Source organism: Phaenicophaeus curvirostris, chromosome 1, assembly GCF_032191515.1.
Source record: "Phaenicophaeus curvirostris isolate KB17595 chromosome 1, BPBGC_Pcur_1.0, whole genome shotgun sequence".
Lineage (NCBI taxonomy): Eukaryota > Metazoa > Chordata > Aves > Cuculiformes > Cuculidae > Phaenicophaeus > Phaenicophaeus curvirostris.
The window spans coordinates 10,397,304-10,420,061 of record NC_091392.1 but is presented as its reverse complement, the minus strand read 5'-3'; the positions used below and the strand labels follow the sequence as shown (position 1 = coordinate 10,420,061).

The window sequence follows — 22,758 nt, the reverse complement described above, 5'->3', positions numbered from 1 at the left end:
CTGGTGCTCTCTAGGATATACACAGTCTTCACCTTCAAATATATCACAGTGGCTGCTTCTTATTGGCTGCCTCTTCTCATACAGTTTTCTGTGGTGACCACCACACTAAGCCAGCTGTAAACCAAGCATGCCATTCTATTTATTACTAGCTGCAGCAAAGATCAACACAACAGAGTTGGTACACTGCCTGCCAGGACAACCTGCCTGTACTGTACAACTCCCAGTAATGTCTTTCCTGAGGACTTTGAGGTCCCTCTCCCAGCAGATAGTACAAGCACAGAAAAACAGCAACTGGGAACAGAATAAATCTTCTGGCCTGTAGCCCCTGTCCAGACATGCCAAGGTAAAACAGAGAGTGATTTGCCCCTGTGCATGCTCAGCTCCCTGTTCCCAGTAAACTTGAATCTTTGAAAAAGCCTTGGATCCAATGCAAGTTTTATGTTTCTGTGCCATGTCACATTTTGTGGCAAGGAAGAAGTCATGACAAAACTTTATTCCAGTGAGGTCCAAGTTCAGAAGAAGCCTGTGTCACTTGCCTAGCCAAGAAGTTTGATCTCCAACTCATCTATAGTATCATTTCTGTCACTATCACAGCTCTCTGTTCTGAAACCTGGAACAGATACACGTATTTGTCCTAGCCAATTCTGAGCTTTAATCTGACACCCAAGGAATGACTGCTTAGATTATTCATCAAAGCAGAAAAGACAGCAAAATGAAAGACTTCATTTTTACTATAACATGGAAAATTTGAAAGACAGAAGAACATAGAGGACCGATTTTACTTCCTCTTTCCATGGCCCTTAACACATCTTTTGTTAAACCACAATCAATATCTTAAAAAGGCACAATCTCTATTATGGAGTTATAACCTGACTATTTCCATTAAAGAACCCTTCCCCATGCATTAGAAGAAAGTGATTAGTCATCCAAACACAAAAAATTTACATCTAACATGAAGGACCTTCTGCCAGCACAAAATATTACATGCATAAACAGCAATGGTCACTATTTAGACAGGAATGTACCGAGTTGTACAAAAGTGCCAGATTTAAGAAAAATCCTTTTTCTCAATCAATAATGGGTTGCTCCTCAATCAGTACACCATCTCTCATGAATTCTATTTGAATCCCATTTTCCACAAGCAGAATACTCTGACACAGTAAACAAGAATTTCTTGAAGGTTTAGCTTAAAGCATCTTAGAGGACTTTACAAAAGTTCTGTAACAGAAATTGAACTAGCAAGTTGCAACTATGGTCTCTTACTAATCATAGCTTCTGCCTATAATACTACTGTTTTCATAGTCCCTCCAGCCCCTGGCCTGGCTTGTTTGACACTCTCCTCTGTTCTGTCATGTCCTTTACTTTCTATTGTTTCATATCTTTCTTTTCCCCTTCCAAATCTTAGAATAAAGAACAGTGATTTCACTGTCTGTATAGCACTTCCATTATTTCCTCACTGTATTCCAGGTGTTTCAGACCTATAAGAATGATATCTGAAAACACCCAGGATAAAAATAAAAAGCAATGCACAAGTTTTAGACTGAAATTATTCCAGTACTATCATTCATCACTGAGCAATTTTAATTGATCTGCTTCCCAGGGGCTAGACGGTTTCAGAAGACTGTCCACCCTTTAAAATCTTCTTGGTGCACTAAACAATGAATGACCTCGAGATGGCAGAATGCTGAGTTACATTTACAAAACTTTGGGAGAAGCCTGTATTGATTGAATGACTACGTATGCTAAATCAATAAGGTAAGAAGAAGCCTTATCACACAGGTTATGATTATCTAGATTTCCAAGAACAATACTTCTAGCTTGAAGGATTTTTTTCTAAATTGGGCCAAGTTTTAAGAAACTTTCAGAAGACTGTAAAATCAGTGCATCTTTGTAAAAACTCTTGATAGGAGGGTTCCAGATTCTCCATGAGGAAAAAAAGATGCACAGAGAATCGTGAAAGTTGTAAAAAAAAAGTGCAAAATGGAATGTAAAAAATGCTAACAGGGACAAAGCCATTGACACTTAGAAAGGTCCAAGAAATACTAGAACGGTTGTTAAGAATTCAGTCATCTCATAGCTAATTAGTAATAAATTGCTGATAAATTAGTTTGAGTAAATCTTTTCTTGTAGCAAGAGAGAAGGGAAACTACAGGAGTGCATATTGGAAGAAGGGCTTGAGCAAGCATCTTCAATGGAAATCTTACTGATATATCATTTCCAGAGGTATCTACTCTATACTGTGACATGAAAAGAGGATTTACCTCAAAATAGTCCTACCTCTTAACTTGGTATATCCCTCACTCTCTTCACAAGTCCAGGGAAAAGTCAGAGAGGGGTAGCAGAATGAGTAAGAAGACTGGAGACTCCATAAGTTTGTCAGGGCCCTGACAGAACCCTCTGCTGCAGGGCTTAACACCTCATTACATGCTTACAAAACAAAGCACACTCATGGAGAGACCTCCAGAAGGACATATTTTAACAGGTGTCCGAAGGCTTCTTTTATCCACTGTAACTGAGCAGCCTTTTCCCTAGGTTTTTCTTGATGATTCTTACCCTTAGTGTAATTTGACCAATGTTCAGGCTATTTTGTCATTCCTTCATCAGTGTTTGCTGCACCATTTGAGTCACTTTGTTACTTATCTCCAAGCCAAATAACAATTAGAACTCTGAGGTTAGTGTTGATGCTTTTCCATGGAGGCTGAAGAGAGGCTAATAGGTGCAACAGGTCAACAGAGTCAAGACCTATATTTGCTTTCTCCTTTTCCACTGTATCACCAAGAGTATTCTTACTGCTTTATTTCTTTGCTCACTCACATCCTATATCTCTAACATGGCCACATGAAAGTGATTTATGTTGGGATTTAGGGACCAGCTACATTTTCAATGACTATTACAACTGATTCCAGTGCTGCTTTAATGTTCCCAAACCTCCCCTTCTATACTTTGCTTTTGAAAATCTAATGTAAAATAAATTAACCTCCTGGTTTAAATCTCCACAAAGCTCTTACATAAACATTCAATTCTCTGTGGAAATCAGTTTGTTAAAAATCACTTGTAACAGTATTTTATGTTCAACATGGCGCTAAACCCATTACGTGTATCTGTGAGAAAAAGTGTTAACTCATAAGCACAAGTAAGAACAAAACAAAAAAAAATATTATCCTTCCATTTTTGAACAGTTTCTATTTTTCTGTGTGAAAGAATGAAGTATATGAAAGGTGAAAAAGTAAAACTCTTTACCCAAAAGTGTTTTTAAAAACATAAATAATCGAACATACTAAGATTTTTTAATGATCCATTTCAGTTATAAAAACTCTGGGTGTTATTTCTCAGTGGAGTAGATATAAAAAATCAGGGAGGATTGATTTTTAAATTGACTTTGTTCATTTCTCACTGCTTTGTATTTTTACCGGATACATGCCTCTCTGTCCTAAAAGGAAACTGGAAAGGTAAGAAAAAAATTAAACTTGAAATTTTAGAAGAAGTTAAACTTAAAAATATTAATTACTTATTACAGCTCTACTTGCAAATGAAAGATGGATCTTTTCCCTCTTTAACTAGCAAAAATATTCTTGATTTTTTAATAAATTCTTCTTATATATTGTCTACAATTTCTGCCTTTAGACAATGAGCCCACAACTTGCCTTTTGAAGTTAGTCACCCAGACTAGCTTTTGTTTTCTCTTTTTTATTTTAATTTGTAATGGAACTAGGTTTCTGCTTCAGTCAATGGAAAAAAGACAGACCCGTTCTATCCTCAGCCTGGCCAACTGAACTACCTATGTCCCACATTGCCTTTAGTAGAGCCCTAAACAACTTTGATTTCTAATCCAGGTTCTCCAGTGTAGCCAGGCTACATGCTTGACTTTCAGCCACGTCAGGGTAGACAATATCAGTTTCTAAACTAAAATAGGAAGAAGTCCACCTTCATCCTAATTTAATGGCAATATCCGCCTCCAGCTATAACGTAATTGTAAATATTGATGCTTCTTCCAATATTGACTGTATATTTACCTTAAAAGATTATTTTATTGCATATGCATCTTAGCCTACTAGACCTTCTGTAGTGGAAACTGCCCCTTTCTTACCTGGCTGTACAACAAACAGCTAATACAGAAAGGTCCAACACAATAAAAAGTAACAACTTTGGAAGGGCTTTTCTAGATTACTACCAAAAGTACAAATGCTAAAATGGCATTCTACAACTCTAAGGAAGCTCAGTATAATTATTCTTGCCCTCCCACAAGAATTCAAATAACATCATTAGCATTTTTATACGGTCTAACATCAGTATTTCTGCATGTCAATTCTTGCTTCTTGCCACCAGACAGAAGTGTACATTTCAGACATTTCACACTCCTTGTAGACTGCTTTTCAGAAATGGACACAATCACATTCTATAACATTCATAGGAAAAACTGGAAGAATGTTTAAAATGCAACTTTTTTTTCAGTTAAAGAACCATATTTTCTTGTATTTTTTTTTCTTTAAGTGTATCTTTAAAAAATGAAACAAGAGCCTTTAGGCACTGAAACCCTTGTCTGGTGCTCCTTTTAACTGAAGCCTGTAGTGCAATATCTGTCTGACAGCTGTTCATGGTCAGAGTATATTTAACAATTGGAAAGCTGTCACAGCAAACGTGAGCTCCCATGACTTAAAGAAGCAGTAGTCTTTTTTTTTTTTTTTTTTTTCTGCAAAGGGCACCAAAAGAAAGCCTGTACAAAAGGTTAGTTTGTTCCTATCATCATAGTTCGGCATGAACATCGCAATGGATGTTCCGCTGAAAGGTGATTACATTTTGCAGTACAATTGATTTTAAATCCCTTCTTGCACACACAGGTTTCCCCATACCAAGCAACGACTACACGAAAGGACTGCGCACATGCCTTTCCATAGCAACTTCTAAGTGATTTGAATGATGAAGGGGACTATCTGATTAAAGACACACAGACACGGGTCATTTACTGCGGAATTAGAAGGTACAACCCTGCTGTTGTCGCCTGGGCTGTGATCAGATTGATGAAGAAACAGCCGGAACACTACAGAGCTATCCATCCATCCACATTACACTATCAGCCAATATGTTATGCTATAACAGCTATTTTGTCAGCACAGAAAGCTTTTTTTCCCCTTTTCCCTTCTTTTTCTTTTACCTTTTTTTGGTGCTATTTTTAAAGTAAGACCATTGTATTTCCTAAAATCAGAGAATTTTCACAGGTACACCTCTAGTCACACTCCAAGTCGAACTTATTATAGCATGTGCCAGCCTAAGAAATCTTTCTAATTTCATTAAATGCTATTTCTACATTAAACCTGTATATCAAGCTATCCCTGCATACGAAAGTATGGCTCAATTACAAGGGTGAAAGAACTCAGAAGATCTAGATGTAGGGCACCCTGGCTATACCCTTTTTCCTGCAGAAACTGACACACTTTTATTCTAATTTTTAAGGAAAACAGATTCATTTAATCACATGCCATAGCTTTGTAGACCACTCAGGCTAATTTAAGGTCCATTAGCTAACTTCTGCTTTAATAATGTCTTATAATCTAAAGGCGCAAGTGTTGAATTTAACTCTGCCAACTGAAGTCACTTGGTATGTTGGAGACCCACATCCAGCTCGCCTCAGTTAAGATTAAATTTTACTCAAGTTTTGAATAGTTCTTGCATACAAATTAACAACAGTCTAAGTAATGAATGTTATAAGGAGCAAGAGGAAGAAGTGTTTTCAAAGTCAGTATTTCTTAGATTATAAAAAAAGAAAAAAATACATAAGACATTGCTTCTAATTCAATAGAAAAGTGGTGTTTGAAAAATGAAGATAAATGAGATTAGACTCAGAAACAGTGAGAGAGAAAGCCTTGCTATATTTTTTCAAGCTAATCACATTCTATTTCCATGCTCAGAAAAATCTTCACTTTCAGGATCCGATGCTTTTTAGAAGATTTGCTGAGAGTGAGGGAGGGGTGAAAGTCTACAGAATTATCACAAAAGCAACCATTCTTTGTCCCTTTTAGGCAACACTAAAGGAGAAACAGAAACTGTTATTCTAATTTAGAGAAGGCATGTGAAAGAACATATGTTACACTAGAACTACTAACCTTCTACACAGAAATTACCAGTGTTGCTACATTTATACCTCCTACTGCAAAACTACTGAGTGTCAATATCACTGTATATTCTGATGACCTATCAAGCTCACAGTACTTGCATTTCATGTATGTGGGTAGATGCATAGATTTAAAGAGAACCAGACCAGAAGGAGTAATAAAGGAAGGTTTCTTTTTAAACACTGAACAAATTGTCTTAGTATGCTAAAATCCCACTGAATCTAAATTAGGGAAAGAGAAGGGTTAGATATGAAGCGACTGATGCAAAGATCACTAAAATCTCATGGTTCTCAGACAAAGCTCTTGAATTTCCATTGCATAACCAGAAAAGGAATAAAAGAGGGTTATATAATTTAGATGTGATGTAAAAACAAATTAAGGAAAAGTAATCTGTATAAGCATTTGTGAGTTGTCTGTCTCTTACTATAGGATATGCAACCATACAGTTAGCTGCTACAGAGTGGACAAGTTTTAAATTCATCATCTAGACAAATATTCACCTCACTCTATAACGTCTACAGTTATAAATGCCCCGGGGTGATGTACAGCCCAGGGCTCCTCCTTCTGTTTTTTTGGAAATTTGCTAATGGACTATGTGAAGGTATGACAGCTTACAAGTATAGCATAAAGCTACATATAGGAAAAAGCAATTTGCAAGGAAGTTTAAGGAATCAGAAATTTAAGTGAAAAAGGGAGTGTGCTGCAAGTGTTGGGAGATCCCACTTTATTCCAATGTGATAATGATACAGGCGTGTATATCCATTGCCAGCTATCTGTTGAAAAATATATCACACAATTCTGTATAAATGTTTGGAAGATCTTTTGTGTAATAAAAGCAAAGCACAGATTAATTCATGGCATTTAATTACTGCACTGAGTGAGGAAAATAAGGAAGCTATGCTATCTGTGCACATGAAAATGGATGCATAAAATGCATCATCTACTCCACAGGCAAAGATATTTCTTCTGTTGGCAAGAAGGAAAAACAGTACTTTGACTCTTGTCCTCTTTCAATGTCTCACCTGCCCAAAAGTGGCAAGGTGCTGGCCATGCAGTCTGCAAGGACTTTCCATACAGACTCAATCCCCAAGGCCAGAGGGACTCTGTTCTTTCCCATTTTCGAAACATGAAATCCTTGCTTGGAATAATTATTTTACATTTATCAAATTGAAACATTTGGGGAGTAAGACATAATTTCTGTGTCATATCTGTCATTCTGTACAAAGGGTTAATGTACACAAAAACTCTTCAGGATACTCTGATTTTTAGTAGCAGGTATTTTAATATTTAGACAGGATTTTTAAGTTCTTATTTCACCTGTTTAAGCAATGCATTCACACAAGCTATTATGAATTTCCAATTTTTTTTTTCAAATGCTCCTTTTCTCCATACAAACATTTTCTCTCTATCATAGCCTTCACAGAACAACCATGCAGGAGCATTCATTAATGACTACTCTACCAACTGCTCTTTCAAGGAATCCCTCTGTACCACAGATAAATGGGGCACTAGGAAGCCAGTGATGCTACAGTGATACAGACAGAAGGAGAGAGAACAGCCTCCTGAGCCGGTCAGTTCCACCACTGACTTCCAGGATGAAGTCAGGTCAAGCCAATGGCACATAGCACATGAAGGGCAGATCTGTCACACTTCAGTGACTGTTTATGTCCTAATACATGGCTTTCTTCTTTCTTTCTTGAGTTCCCCTGACATTTCCGGGATAGAAACAGTCAATCACAAGCTGTTCAATGTTTGCCCCAGGGCGAAGAAAAGCAGAAACCCTCCTCACTCAGTACTGCTAGCCCCAACTATCTCCTTCGTCCTGATATCCCTTTTTTAGCTCTGGAGCACAGGACTATTTGAATGGCTGTTTTGCTTTCACCATTCCACAACCTTTTGCATTTCACCTTCTAACAAATCCTTGCCTAAATATCTCCATCAGAAGGTTTCAAGGACAGACGAGCACCCTCTGACCCAACAGCTGGACCCATCCACTACTGTCACTCTCATTGAAATATCCACTCCTCATACTTCGGTTCTTTATCTGTAACTGCACTTCCCAATTCAATAAGCATACGGTAGAGATTCAAAAATATCCAGACATTAACCAGGAATGGCCAAGTAATTCCTTAAATATGGTGTTCAATTTAAAGACTCAGGATCAGAGCATTGTCGTATTATCTTATAAGCTTATTCCACATAAACCAAGTGGCTGACAGGTGTTTAGCCATGCATCTTCATAATTAAAGCTTCTGCTCCACAAATATTTCCTCTCACTCTGCCAGAAGTGTTCTTTTGGAGTCTAAAGCTTCCTAGCAAATAACATGACAAATATCCTCTAATGGAAATTACTGTTGCACAAAATATCATTCAATAATTTAAGCTCAATCTTTAATGTAAGTCTGACTAATAAATTCAGCTGCAAAATCACTATAAGCTGTAAAGTGAACTCCTTGAAAATTATTATGTGTTAATTATCAAAGATTATAGAGCTAAAACAGTTTAACAAAGAAGACATAACAAATTTAGCTTAAACAACTGTCAGTAGTCCTCAGATGTGTTTCACTAAAGGCTTTTACAATCAGATATACATCTAATACCATTTAATGCTTAGCGTTTAAAAACAATCAAACACTCAAAATCTAGTGATCATTCCTGTAGCTAAGGAATATAAATTTGAAATGAAGAATCTCTAATTTGTTTCTAATCCATACTAGATATTGTATTTGCCTTCAAGGGAGTTCCCCCAGAATAAGTAAGGTGCCTCTCATCCTCTGTGCTTCAGCTCTGATAACTGGGATATAAAATGTGTACAATTTAGTCTGGACTAAGTCCATTAGTCTAGTACACACACAGTTCCATTACAATTATACATTAAAACTGGTAAAAAGGAGATCAAAACTGAATCTCACATACATCACTACAGTTATTCCAGTACTGTATTCCAGAACCTGGATTAAAAGCTGGTCCCTATGCAAAGTAACATGTAAATGCTTCTAATTTTTGATGGTTTTATATAATACAGTAAGTCTGTTAATGGTATAATGCCTTTGGAGGATAAAAACCATGTCTTAAAAAATGATTGAAAAGTAAATCTCAATGTAATGGAACTTTACAAAGTGCTTAACTGCACAATTTTGCTAAGGCGTTTCAGGCAAAAAAATACTTTATCAGTTGTATTTAACATATCACACTCATATTTTAACCATAATTTATATCAAAATTACTTTTTCATCAAACTAAAAAGCATTACATTTTAGCCTTAGAAAAAAAGTATAAGAAAATTAAAATATGGCATATTGGATACCAGTAAAGAAGAGATTAAATGATAGAAGGCAGTGTTTTGTACAAACCAAGAACATATTCAGAAACTTACTTATGCATGTGCATCCACACGTATGTGCACCACTTCAACTCAGTGAGAATCTCATCTGAGCCACCCAATTTGTGCCATCAACATTGCATTATCATCTTTTCTTGCATCTAGAATGCAGAATCTACACATATGGACTCAATATGTGTGCTTTCCATACTGAATAAACTATACAGGACACGATCACAACACACATACATTTATATCCTTGAAGCACGCAATTAGTTTGATCTCTTGTTTGTGGTAAGACATTTGCCTATTTTCATAGCATGCCTGAAGAAACCATCACATCTAAGTATAACTGTGTGAAAACAGAGACTACATAATGTTAACTAACGCAGTAGCATAATATTACTGTACCATGAGATGGTAAGATCACACTGAATTCAAAGCCTGCCTCAGCCTGACAAAGAAATACAGGGTCAGACCTCAGACTGAAAAAAAACCTTATTTAAGTAATGTAACTTACATAGTGCTTCAGATAAAAATTAAAACTTTAGGCTTTCTTTCTTTAGCTTCTTCTCTTTTAGATAATCTATCATTGACTGTATACAGAGCAACCTGCTTTGGTTATCCAGCATCGAATGTATATATTTAACAGGAACGCAAATATAATCTTTCGGAGAACTGATCAGGTGTCTGTCTCATTTTGTCCCCACCTACACTTCTGAGAAAATGAACAGCAAAACTCCCCTTCAGTTTAGCAACACATGGGTCTGATCTTAAATCAGTGCATCTCACTGTCTTTTAGGGAACCAATATATAAATCAGCAACAATATAAAAACATCATAGGGGTCGGTGTGGTTTGGACTTTTCTCATGTGAAAAACGGGTATTAAATACTTTACTCTCAGAATGTATTAGGTAAGATGAGCTAAGGCAATGACATTGCATCAGCAGGGAGCTCAGTTGCTCACTTCTCTATATTTATCTGAGTGTCTGATGTGGGTTTTGGTTGTAGCAGCAGGAAGTCCAACACACAGGGCTGACACTAGCACCAGCACTTCATTGTGCTGCACCAGAGGCTTTACTACAGCAAAATACATGAGCAGGTGAATAATCCTACCTATGCAAGTGGTACTAGTCATATAATTTTAGTACACAGCTGAACTGGGCGTCTGCATGCAGATCCTGTACAACAAGTCTGCTTTTTCTGGGTTTGCCACTTGCGTAAACATAAAAGTTAAGTGTAAAAATAGAGGGATGCTAAAAATAAGCAACTGTTTATGTGCTCTGGAATACAGTGCTTGATTGTAGAAGATGAGTCTTCCTTATAATGCCACGCAATAATAATAATAATAATAATAAATTATTAAAAATATTATTTACAATGGTCATTTAATATTAAACTAATTTTTAAAATATTCTGTAGTCATTTAAGCACTGAAAAAAACAACAGAGGTTGATGAAAAAAGTGTAGGTTTTTTTTAAAGAACTATGAGCTGTTTACTACCAAGCTTTAAATGTTGTAGCCTCCTTTAAAATGCAGTTTTATGTGATGTTGATCCCTCTTGTTTAATAATGACAAGGATTCATAAATAAAACATCTATTTTATCAGATAGCAGAATACCACATTCTGATAAACCCACACAGGCTAAGACAGAAAAATCCCTGCCTCCAACTGTACTAGATCAATGTAATGCTGTTCTTCTAATTTATGATTTTTTCAAATTATTATATACTTTAAGAAATTTTTGTTGTACAATGTACTCCAAAGAATATTAATTGAAAGCTGCACATCCAAATTAATCAGCTGTTTCATTTGCAAATACATTCTTCCTTTCAAAGCCTGACTTCCACAGCATAAAGCTGTCACCTCCCTAACATGCCACTGCTGTGGCATTTATAATAATGAAGAGACATTTTTTTGAAAGACCCAAATAGACTCCATCTTCTGAAAGACAGGCACTATCTGCATTCTGTGCTGTCATTTAAAACCAAAAGTAAAATACCTCGACAAAAGACGTAAAAGATGCAAAGCAAAGATTATTGTACAGGCAAAAGACTGACACAGAATATTAAGTTTCTACAGAAATTAGCATCAAAATTAGCACAGCCATGCTGTCTTTAAATTCTTTCCATTTCATAAAGTCACGCTGAATTACACTGAGTTTTTGCTAAAGGCGCAGCTGGCATGTTGTGATTCCTGGGATGCAAATGCATATTAATGACTATTTGAAAAGGATAACAGTATATGAGGAAATAATCAGTGCATTCTTTTCCTCCTCTTCAGGAGGTTATCAGTCTGTTCCCATATACAGTGTAGTTTTCTGTCTTGAAAAGAGTTTTGAAAACTGTCCAATGCAATATGAGATCAAACTCTATGAACATCTTGTACATTAGTAAGCCTAGGGGAGGTCAGGACTCCTTATCACAGGAGTAGGACAGCGTCTGTACAAGCACATTTTGATGGACTTTAGCTATATTAAAATCACATCTAAGTTTCTCAAGGGTGTCAGACAGACCACCTGTATATCGGAAGTGCTAGCATCCTGTAAACTACCAGGAAAAAGAAAAAAAAATCAATGCAATTACCTTATAAAAAAACAGCAGCAAGCAAAATCATACTTCAATCTTCCACTTAACAAAATTAACCTTTTGAAATGGCTACTGTAAGGCTTCACAGGCCAGGTCAGTCATGATCAGATGTGCAGGTCTTATATTTCTGTAACTCTCCAATAGTGATATACAGTATTTTTCTTAAATCTTCAGAAATGGGAGATTGAAGGATAGTGCTGAATGTCATTATTGGAGTGACATAAAAGTCTCATTCTTTAAAACAAAAAGAACTCTTACCAATAGCTCACAAATTACTTACATAAACCTTAGAAAAATAAAGAGTACATGCTCGCGACGTTTGGGCTTCACTTTTGAAAGGCTGCTTGATGAGACTACAAGTGTTTGATTCAGAAAGCTCAGGCACAGAAATGATTTCCAACTGTGCACGTAGGGCCAAAAGGCTGTATGGGTCATTTCACAGTAAAGCTGACCAAGGATAGCATTAAATGTAATTCAGCTTTAAGACAAAACCTTCTCAAAGAGGCTTCGCTCTCCTTTCTCAGGCTGGCATAAACGCGCTAAGGTCAGGAGGACACAATGCTTGTCAGTGCATTCAATGCACATTAAAAAGACAGGCTATTAAGGAAGAGTCTCTGACATTTACTGGAGAGCCAAACTTCCCCTCTTGCACTTGTCCCCTTCCCAATTTCAATACATTCTCTCATTAAGCATCAATACAATGCAATATAATTGAACAGATGTAGTAGTCATTACCAGGAATTACCCATTCTCCTATCAAATCAGAGTGTACAGAAAGGGCTGTGTTTGAAATGGGTGAACTTAATTGTGCAATGGTCCCCAAGAGGGAGGTACAAATAGATCAAGACATCACACACACACAACTGATCTCAGCTGTGACACAAGCTTTTTGTCACTCCCTCATCCATCTTTGCTTACTAGGGTTAATGGTGGCTGGAGTCGATGCCGGACAATTTAATAAATAAGAACATTGGATGTGTTTCAAATGAAGCATATCAGAATGTGGGCTTTAGTGACATTTTGATTAAAGTTCCATACATAGTGAAGGCTTTTTATGACGCAGCTGCTTAAAAGACAATCTGTTTGAGTAAAAACAGTGCAGGGTGGCTGGTATCCCTTGGCAATTTACTGTGAAACATTTGTTTGCTTCACAACGATCTGATTCACAATCATTGCACTTGCATGGCTGGTTGATTAAATCAGTATCTCTAGCAGTCATTACAGTAAGCAAAGGAAAAAAGTCAATCGCTAAAGTAATACCCCTCTGTGTTATGCAAAATAGATAAATCACAAGAGTACATTCCATTTCCTTCTCCAGCTCCTCCTCCTCCGTTTCCATTTCCCAGTATAAAGAACTAGATTTTTAAACTACAGAGGCATAAACAGTATTTAATTAAGAAAAGTGTTAATCCAGGGCAGTGGTGACAGCTGTTCTGAAGAGAGTGTGCTACCAGCAATTTAATAAACAACTGCATGTTCACCGATACTGATCTGGAAAAGGGTTGATTAAAAAAAAAAAAAAGTAAAGAAAAGAAAAAGAAGAATATTCAAATGCAAAAAAAACCCCAGCAATTTGAATCTGATGATGCAAAGAGCACAACCACACTCCACCTCAGGATTTCTCTCCCAGTACTGTGATCTGCACTGTGACATGTAAAGAGATGCCTTTGTTCCAAGCTCTGCTATCAGAGGCAACTAAAGTGTATTTAAAAGGCACAAATATGAAGTATTCAGGCAACAGAAAAGAGGAAAATTAAAAAAGAGTCAGGGAAGCAGGGAAAATGTTAACTCTGGAAGGTCACACTGCTTTTATTTAGGCCTGGGTGAGTGTCAGTAAGTAGAAAACAGAAAGAGCTGGCAGAGACAGAATGTGGGAATAAAGGGGTAGCTCTTACACTGCAAAAACACAACCTAAAGATTTAATTGTTTAATTTAGATAAATCTCTGTGAACAAGAGCATTTCAACTTCTTTAAAAATTTATTTTATGTATAGAATGCTACCTTAGGCCGTTTCCAAATTGCTCAGTGAAAAGGTTGTCGATATCATTAGAGAAAGATGAAGGTGCCTTTTAAACTAGGTGCAGTTTCTGCATTTCTCCTCACTGTCATGACTGTAATACAATTTTGCTGTGACAACATACCAGATTCCAAGGATACATTGAATGCTTCAACAGCTCTGAATATGTAACACTCCCCAGATGGAAGGGAAGGCAAAAACTTTAGTGCACTTGTGCTCTCATGTTCACAATAAAGATAGTTCTGAAACAGTTATGTCATACCTTTGCCAGGCACTCATTCAGTAAGTGACACAGTCTGTGCAATTTTCTTCTTCATAAACATATTTTTCATACTTTTGTTCTAAGTTTTGTCCACATCTGGCATGTTAAAACACTACAGAAAAAGCTCTGTGCTCAGCTGACATGCTACCTGCGCTTTGAACTCAACGCTCATCAGACACCACCTTGCTCTTCTGCCCTGTAAGAGAAACATCTAGTGTCTATTTAAAGGCTATTTAAGTCTTTCAAAAATAAACCAAATCCCCCCAAAAAATCCCCAAACCCTAAATAAATAGAAAAAAAATCAGATCAAGTAGAAAATGGAAGAGGCTAGTAGATTCTATATCAAAGTTCTTTCTTACGTGTTCCATTGCATGCCTGTTAAAACAAACTCCGCAGCATAAGGTGCATGCCATTTCCTTATTTCACACAGTACTCTTTCACACAGTAGTTCTAATAAATTGGTAACACCTGAAACACTTTACACAACATGTGTAAATCAAATAAAATTGCCTGCAACAAGCACTACTCTATCATCTAAATTTTGTCAAAGATTCTAGTTGGATTGCACAAAATAAAGGTCAGAGTCTTCTTTGGACAAAAACTGATTCATTATACTGTGACCATGAAGCCAGCTTTAAATGTAATGCCTGTCTCATTGTTCATCCTTTTCATCCTAGTTATTGATTAATGCTTCAGAAGTGCACTGGAAGGTCCTAGATTTTCTTTCTCTGTGGATTACAGGCATTGTATTAGATGATCATAACAGATGGGATCCAAACAGGACAAGATTTTTAAGTGTGATTTGAATGGTCACAACCTGATCGGCACCCTTCGAGCCATCTTCATGTGCCAAGAAGTTTCATTGAGTCTTTATTGGACACAAATATTTGCATTTCCTGCCCTCAATGATATTCAATAATTTCTTATTTATGTAAGAGGCTGTTGAAGGATTTTATTCAGAAATCACGAATCAGGCCTCAAATTGAAGAGTGTGATTTGAAATGTGTTTAAACGTAGTATTCTGAATCATTTTAATCTACCTAGAATTTATCTGGGTTATCTGAGAGAGCTTACAATGGTCCTTTAAACATTAGCCCTGTTTTGGCAGGTAGTGATCACAACAATCCCCTTCACTGGTTTTGCTGTCCAAAAGTTAAGCAGCAGTTGCAGGCATGTGCTTTAGGCACAAAGAGCCAGAATATGTTCGTCTGGCAATAATCGTGACTGGCTTTTTTGACTCATACACCTTTACTGTTTTGTTACCAGATTAACTCCACAGACAGAGCCTGTATCCTTTCTGCAACATTATGCAGTGCTTTGTGCCTGGGAGTACAAAGTCTCTGAATGTCTTCCTTGTACAAGGCTGAGACATATTTTTTAGTGCCTAAAGGATCCGTGTACTCAACTTCTGTTACATTAATGACAATCTGAGGGTTATTTGTGAACTGCTTTAGGTTTTCACTGTAGGTTTTCTAAATGGCCTCACTGGACGTTTTTACCTTTTACCATTGAATGCATGGGGAAATAAAGTGCCTGACCTGCATGTAAGAACTACATCAGGGGTACAGGAGCATTCACAGTTGTCTAAATCCCCATGGCTGTTTTGAAAAAAAAAAAAAAGCCATCAATCCTCTGCTAAACTGTCAAACTGCTTCTCTCGGCAAAACCCCCCTCCCATACTCAAGAGGCAGTTTGAGAATGGGCCAGTCTACCACATATACAACCACTGGATCAGTTCAATTAAAGAAGAAGGTAAACAAAGACAGAGACATCTGAACACTCACCCTTACAGAATCAGCAATTTCTACTAGCACTCTTGATTGCTGAAGGCTATCTGGAAAGCATTCTGAGATCAACTGATGTTTAAAAGGCCCTTAGTGCACAACAAAGTAGCACAATCACAATTTGATCCATTCATACCCCTTCTAAGCATGTCACTGAAACGTAATCTCTGCATTTAAAATATGAGACTGCAGTGGTATGTGAGATCTGCTGCCCGAAGTACAACTGATGATACTTCAGATAAGAGGGATGAGATAGCTTTCTGTCTTACAAAGGTAACAGACCACTTTAATGAAAGTTTAGAATCTGTGTTCAATATTTAATCAACTTAATATTTTGATTTATATAGGCTACTGAGAGGAAAGTACTTTCACCAAAGACTATTTGGGGAGAAAAATGTTGACATTTCTACTCAAGTTAAATTTCTAATTTTGCATAAATGTTTTACAGTTTCTCTGTTTCTCTGAATAAGTTACTTTCACACTGCAAACACAAAATCAGACATATCTAAACTGTGGTTTGTGACAAGCACTTATCATAAAACACTAGCTTCTCTTCATTTCCAGTACAGAAACAGCACTCGTATCAGACAATGGGAGAAGAATTAATGCACACTCAATACAGATCTATTGCCATGTTCTTCAGCTCTGTAGAAATCCTTTATTGAGACAGCTAAACGCAGTTCTTGGTCAAATGAAATAAAATGGAGGCAAAATAATGATGTACCATGAAAAGGTCAAAGAAGACAGCAAGAGATTTATGCACAAAAGTAATGAAATTCTTAATGATGGTGTCAGATTTGGATATCTACACCCTAAGTATATAATGTCAGTTGAGATAAAAGGTCTACATACATAAACAATGGCAAAACATAGGGATTGCCTCCATACACACTCTCTTTCATAGTATATAACATAATGAGATACTGAAAATGTATCTGATGGCTATCAGCTTTCCTATACAAGCAAGGTATTGGCAGCTCAGTTACCATATTCTTGACAACTGCTAAATACACAATCAAGTAGCATGTTCTGGACAAGTAAGCTGCAAAACCTGTTATTATTTTCTGTCATGGTAAGATTGCTGAATTCTCTCTTCTCCAATTCTGATGGGATACTTTGAAATTATCTCTTTCTTGCTCTACTTAAAATCTTGTATCCCTTAGCAAGTGCATATTTACCACATCGACTTTCGACTTTTACCATTTCCTTTCAAATGCCAATCCAAATAGTATGTCAACACATGAGGAGTCATCATTCACACAGTCCATTGGTCCCGGTCTTGGGGAGGGAAAGTGAGCAGATTGATTTTGTTTCCACAAGAAAAAAGGAAGTGACCTATAAAATGTGAAGCTGACCTTTTATTTGTTATCAGTCATCTGGACAAGTAAAAGGGACCACCCTCTTTGTTATGTTTATTGGGCTTTTGTCAACACTACAAGCTCAAAATCAGCATTTCCTGAAAGGCTAAATGAATTACAAGTGACCTGCCAAATCATAAAGGAAATCATGGCAGAACCATGAAAAGAATCATCATCTTTGTCACTGGTTTACTAGACTTTTAAACAAGGAAGTGTGAGCAGAAACAGCTTTGCCCTGCAAACCTCTGACCTCTCTGACCCCCGAAAATTCAGAGAGCAATAGAAAGCAAAACCACCCAGACCAGTTGTACCTCCCCACATCCACTCAAGCCCTCAGTACTTACTTGATGCAGTAAAATGGGTATCTCATTCTACATTACTTTGTAGTACAATTGTGCAGGTCTAAGTTGATTGGTTCTAGCAGCTTCCAGAGTAAAAGTGTCATGGCAATATTGAAACCAAATCCTACTAGTTTTCCATTGTGAAGAATTGATATTAACCCACAAGGCATTTAGATTTCCAAGGAAAAGCCAACAAACAGCTCTGTACGTGGCTATAGTCAAACAGCAAGCCATTACTTATTTCTAAAGCTATCTCATAAAGGATGAAGCAAGACTCTAGTCTTTCCTTTCCAAGCTTGCCACTCCCAACAAGCAACAATATTCACTCAGAGACAACCAGCTCTCTAACTTCCTCAGGTGCCATGTCATCTTTAGGCACCCCAGGCCAGAGGGTCTCATTGACTGGTCACAACAGATTCCTCCAGAGCTCGAGCTCCTCCTAATAATTACTCACCTTGCACAGTGAGAAGATTGAATACTGGATTTCTCATACAGGGCTGCTTTTATTCATGGTGTGATGCTAGCAAGCCTGATGATTGGCAAAGTGCTGAGGTCAGCTGTCTTGTTGTTTGAATCCAAAGAATACAAACTATGGCTGCAGTTTATATCCATTTATTGAGTTCCTTGTGCATTAGCTCATGTATTCTTACAGTAGTTCTCATCTTATATCACATACATACCATTTACTTCATTGTTTTAGTCATATGATAAGCATACTCTCAAGCTCCAGATAATAGCAAACAGCACCTTTTATTTATGCTATGGATTCTCAACTGCCTATTTAGATGCCTCTTGGTCTGCACAGCTTCTGTTACAGGTAGTTTGTGCAGACTCATATTAGTCCTTTGATAGTAACTTCTATGACTACGCACAGCCTACTCAACATTAAAGTGTTTAACTGCTTAATCATCCATACAGTCAAGCTCCCATTACTTAAGAGACATGCATATAGTAGATTTAGTATTTTTCAGACTAATGTAACACTGCTTTAGCCTTAAGCAAAGAAAAAATGGATGCTATGACATGTTCTTTTCAGCCAAATTCTATTAATCCAGTAAAACTCTTACTGCAAATAATTTCACAGTTTAAGGACTTAAATGATACTTTTCTTTTCACTGAACTCAGTGAAGCCTATCTAAACAGAAAAAAAAAAAAAGGAGTAACCAGTAGGTATTACAAGGTGTTATTTTTATTTTTTAAAAAATCATTTTGAAAAGGTTAAAGCAAATTTACACATGTGCTCCAGGCAAAACCTGACCATTTTCATCCTCCCTAAAAAAAAACTACTTTAAACAAAGTGAAAGGAGGAAGAATAACAAAAAGAAAAGTAATGGAGAAACACAACACAGCCGCTGAAAGGAAAGTTGCTGAAAGGAAGCATATCACTTCTGTGTTGTCTGTAGTGTATCTTTTTTCACACAACTCTGTTTCCAAAAGATGCTGAACAGCTATAAAATATTTTCAGTGACTGTCCACTTGTATTGGTTATCTACCATCTTCATGACCACAATTACTTCCATAATCAATTACTTTAAGTAAAAAGCCACTTTAACCAGTGACAAAAACACATTAAAATTGTACCATTTAATAGGAAGCAGCAGAGGAAAATCACAGCACATACCAAAAACGTTCATCATGGCCTTTGGATGTTACCACTAAACAGCCAGAATTCCTTGCATCAGAATGAATACTTTACAGCACAGAGTAATGGTATCTGTAAATATGAAGCATGACATGCCGGAAGGATCTGAACAACAGTAATTGCAGCTTATACTGGAAATTCTTTGGGGGAATTGGATGAGCTGCAGTTTCAGTACCACAATGAGAAATTGATACTTTAGGAATGGACAGGGGAATGGAATAATGAAGTAATGAAAGAAAAGACTTCACAGGACCTGCTTTTTTCCTCCTTTACTGTGGACCTGCACCTCTACAAAAAGCATGTGTCTGCTATGAAACGATAAATCTCTTCAAATCATAAAAATTTCAAAGAAATACAAAGTAAATGGGTAACAGGAGGAAAGGATATAAAACCTTACTGGGCTTTTTCCCCACTTTCAAAATGTTTACTGATGTCAGTAATTTTAGAATTTTCCCAAGGGAAACACTGGTGTTAAAAAATGTTCTGAATAACATCACTGAAACAGAAGCTATGTTCATATTAGCAAGCATTGAGGCACATCAGGAGCAAATCTGGGGAGTAAAGTAGTTTTGCTGTGAACAAAATGCCCAAACCAAGTGCACTTGGGGCATTTTACTTTGGACTGAGTGTAGCTTGGTTCTGAGGACTGAAAGCCTGTGTGCAGTTAAAGAATGATAGTTGTGCTCTTGAAACACAACTTCCACTTGATTTTCACCTGGAATGAAATTTGTGTGCACTGAGACCACTCTGCAACATTAATCTAATGTGTACACTCTTAATCTGAACTAAAAATACTAAACACACCAGAATCTACATCTAAACTTAGTAGATTTTGCAGTATTTGTATTCCCCCTCTCACTGTCACAAGACCAACGCTATCCCTTCTTCATTTATGAAGGACTTCGATTTTTTTAAACTGAGACCACTGGAAAATACTTCGCAACATAAAGTTTTGATTGTTATGCTTATTTTATCCCTTTATCACTCATTTTCATAATGGAACCTTTCACTGCAATCATTCCATCAAATAATAAGTAAATCAAAATGCATTCAACTATTGGCAAGAATATCAAAAAGGTTTGTCTCTAGAGCCAGAATTGCCATGTAGATCTGAGTACTCACGCAATAACTGGGGATGAGGGTGTATTGCCTACTTTGTCAAGGCATCAAGCACTATGAAAATAAGCACTATGAAAAGTTTATTTATGTAGGTATTTATATACGTGGCCGATTTGTTCTTTTAATCAGCCCGTATGCATGGAAAATATGTTATCTTTTGACTCCTTTTTTTTCCTCAATATCCTCCTTGAACTGAGAGGCTTGAAATGTGTGCTGTAATCCAACTGCAGCTTCACCACTACCGACAGCGTGTGCAAGAGTGATGGTGCTCACAGTATGAGTGGGATACAGAGTAAGTTCCAAATCAGTTCCAAGAGTTACAGCTGTGGTGTAACTGGGCATCAGGGCTGTACCTTTCTGCAGATCCACTGTACTTGGGCCATTAATACCACAAATGGGCCAGCCCAGACCGTGGACTGATCTGAGTCAAAGGTCTTACTTCAGCCAGGGTGAATGACTGAATCCCAGCCACATCCACAGCAAAGTCACTAACTGCTGCATGAGCTTTCCAACTGGGAATTTTGGCTAATCCCGAAGATTCCCTTAGGAAGCTCCTGCTGTACCTGGACTGTTTTGGACCTTTCACTGCACTAATCAACATCCCTAGGGGTGAAATCTAGCTAGATGTTCTCCTACGTGTTTTCTGCTGCAGAATTAGCCAAATTGTACGTTGATAAGTTATATTACTACATTCAGCAAAAACTGGTCCTGCAGGTGAAAATGTGTCATGTAGGACAGTCTCTTGTACATAAGTAAGACAGTTAGGTGATGGCTTGTATGCACTTTATGATAATTTATAGTGATGGATCACATCTGTACTTGAGTGATCATGTAGCACACTGGCCACTGGCCACAGGAATTCAGTAGACCACTGACTAACTAGAAGATTATAAAAACACTTCTTAGTTGCTTTTTTTTTGAAGGTGTCTTAAATGTAATGCAATTATATGTAGAAAAAAAATAATGAATTACTTGAAAAATTTTAACTTACAGTAACAAAAAACACAGACAAGAAATGTTATTATTTTCACAGCAGTTTTAACCAGATCACCTAGTTCTTTAAATAGGAGCCTATGTGCATATATGTAAATATCTGTATATACACAAAACCATAACTTTACACAGAAGTCTTTTGCAATGATTCATGTACATCAAATGATTATTCCAAATATGTTTTAGCATTAACAGAAAAATGTAACATTTACACAGCTGAAATTAATAGTTATCTTGGAAATAGTTTAGAAATATTTGTATTTAATGGATATAGTTCCACTATTCCTAACTCTCTAACTACTTTTAATATAAGAGTTTTTCTCGGCTATTGCATTAAAGGGTATTTAGTGAATTAACGTCTTTACTTCTTTGTAATGTGTGTAGAACCACTGCTGTAAACAAACCCACTTGAACATGTGTGGAGGGGGATTTACACAGATGTACCTTTTAAGGTATCACCCTGTCAGAGGATATGAATCTGGGGGGGGGAAGTATATTGCAGTATTAAAAATCCATTTTAATATTTCTCTGTACTTAACTTAGTCCTTAATCCTACAAAGTCTTCTATATAATAAGCCTCGTGTGAAAGCCTGCATGAAAACCACAAAAGGTAACAAGAAAAATTAACTTGCACCTTCCCATGTGGAACTGATCGCAGAACTGCTGATTTTATCTACAATTAATAGAGCAAAGAAGAGCAAGTATGGCAGCATCAGCTTCCCTGCATAAGCTAATAAAAATGGCCAAATTTCTACTCCTCTTATGTGCAGTGCCCATATCTACCCATCACCTAACCACTGCATATTTCTCACGGATCCCATCCCCAATTTCCACTCAAGGCATTAGGAATCCAATGCAATGATTAAATACACAGTAGGCGTGGGAGCACTGCAATGCAAACTGGAGCACAGATTTTTGCTACTGTTTCAATCTGCATTTCCTTATGTGGATACAGATTATTCTGATTAACAACAGTGTCACCCTGGAGCATATTTTGAGCTGTGATACACCAGCTTAATGAAGAAAAGGAAGGATCTCCAATATACTTAAAAGGACTACCTGTGCAAAGGTGCTGAAGCACACAAAATTATTTGTGCTATAAAAAAAAATCATGACAGCAATCTCTAACATGCTATTACAAAATTGATATCTATAAAAGAAATTAAGAGTGGTGCTTCCAAGAGCTAGAATAGATTTAAATTCTATTACAGCTAATAAAG

General features: G+C 36.9%; 1 protein-coding gene across 10 annotated transcripts in view; it reads right to left on the bottom strand.

Annotated features, from left to right (window-relative positions):
* Positions 1–22,758, bottom strand: part of CACNA2D1 (calcium voltage-gated channel auxiliary subunit alpha2delta 1) — a 390,104-nt gene that overhangs the window by 335,066 nt on the left and 32,280 nt on the right. The gene's annotated exons all lie outside the window — the stretch shown is intronic.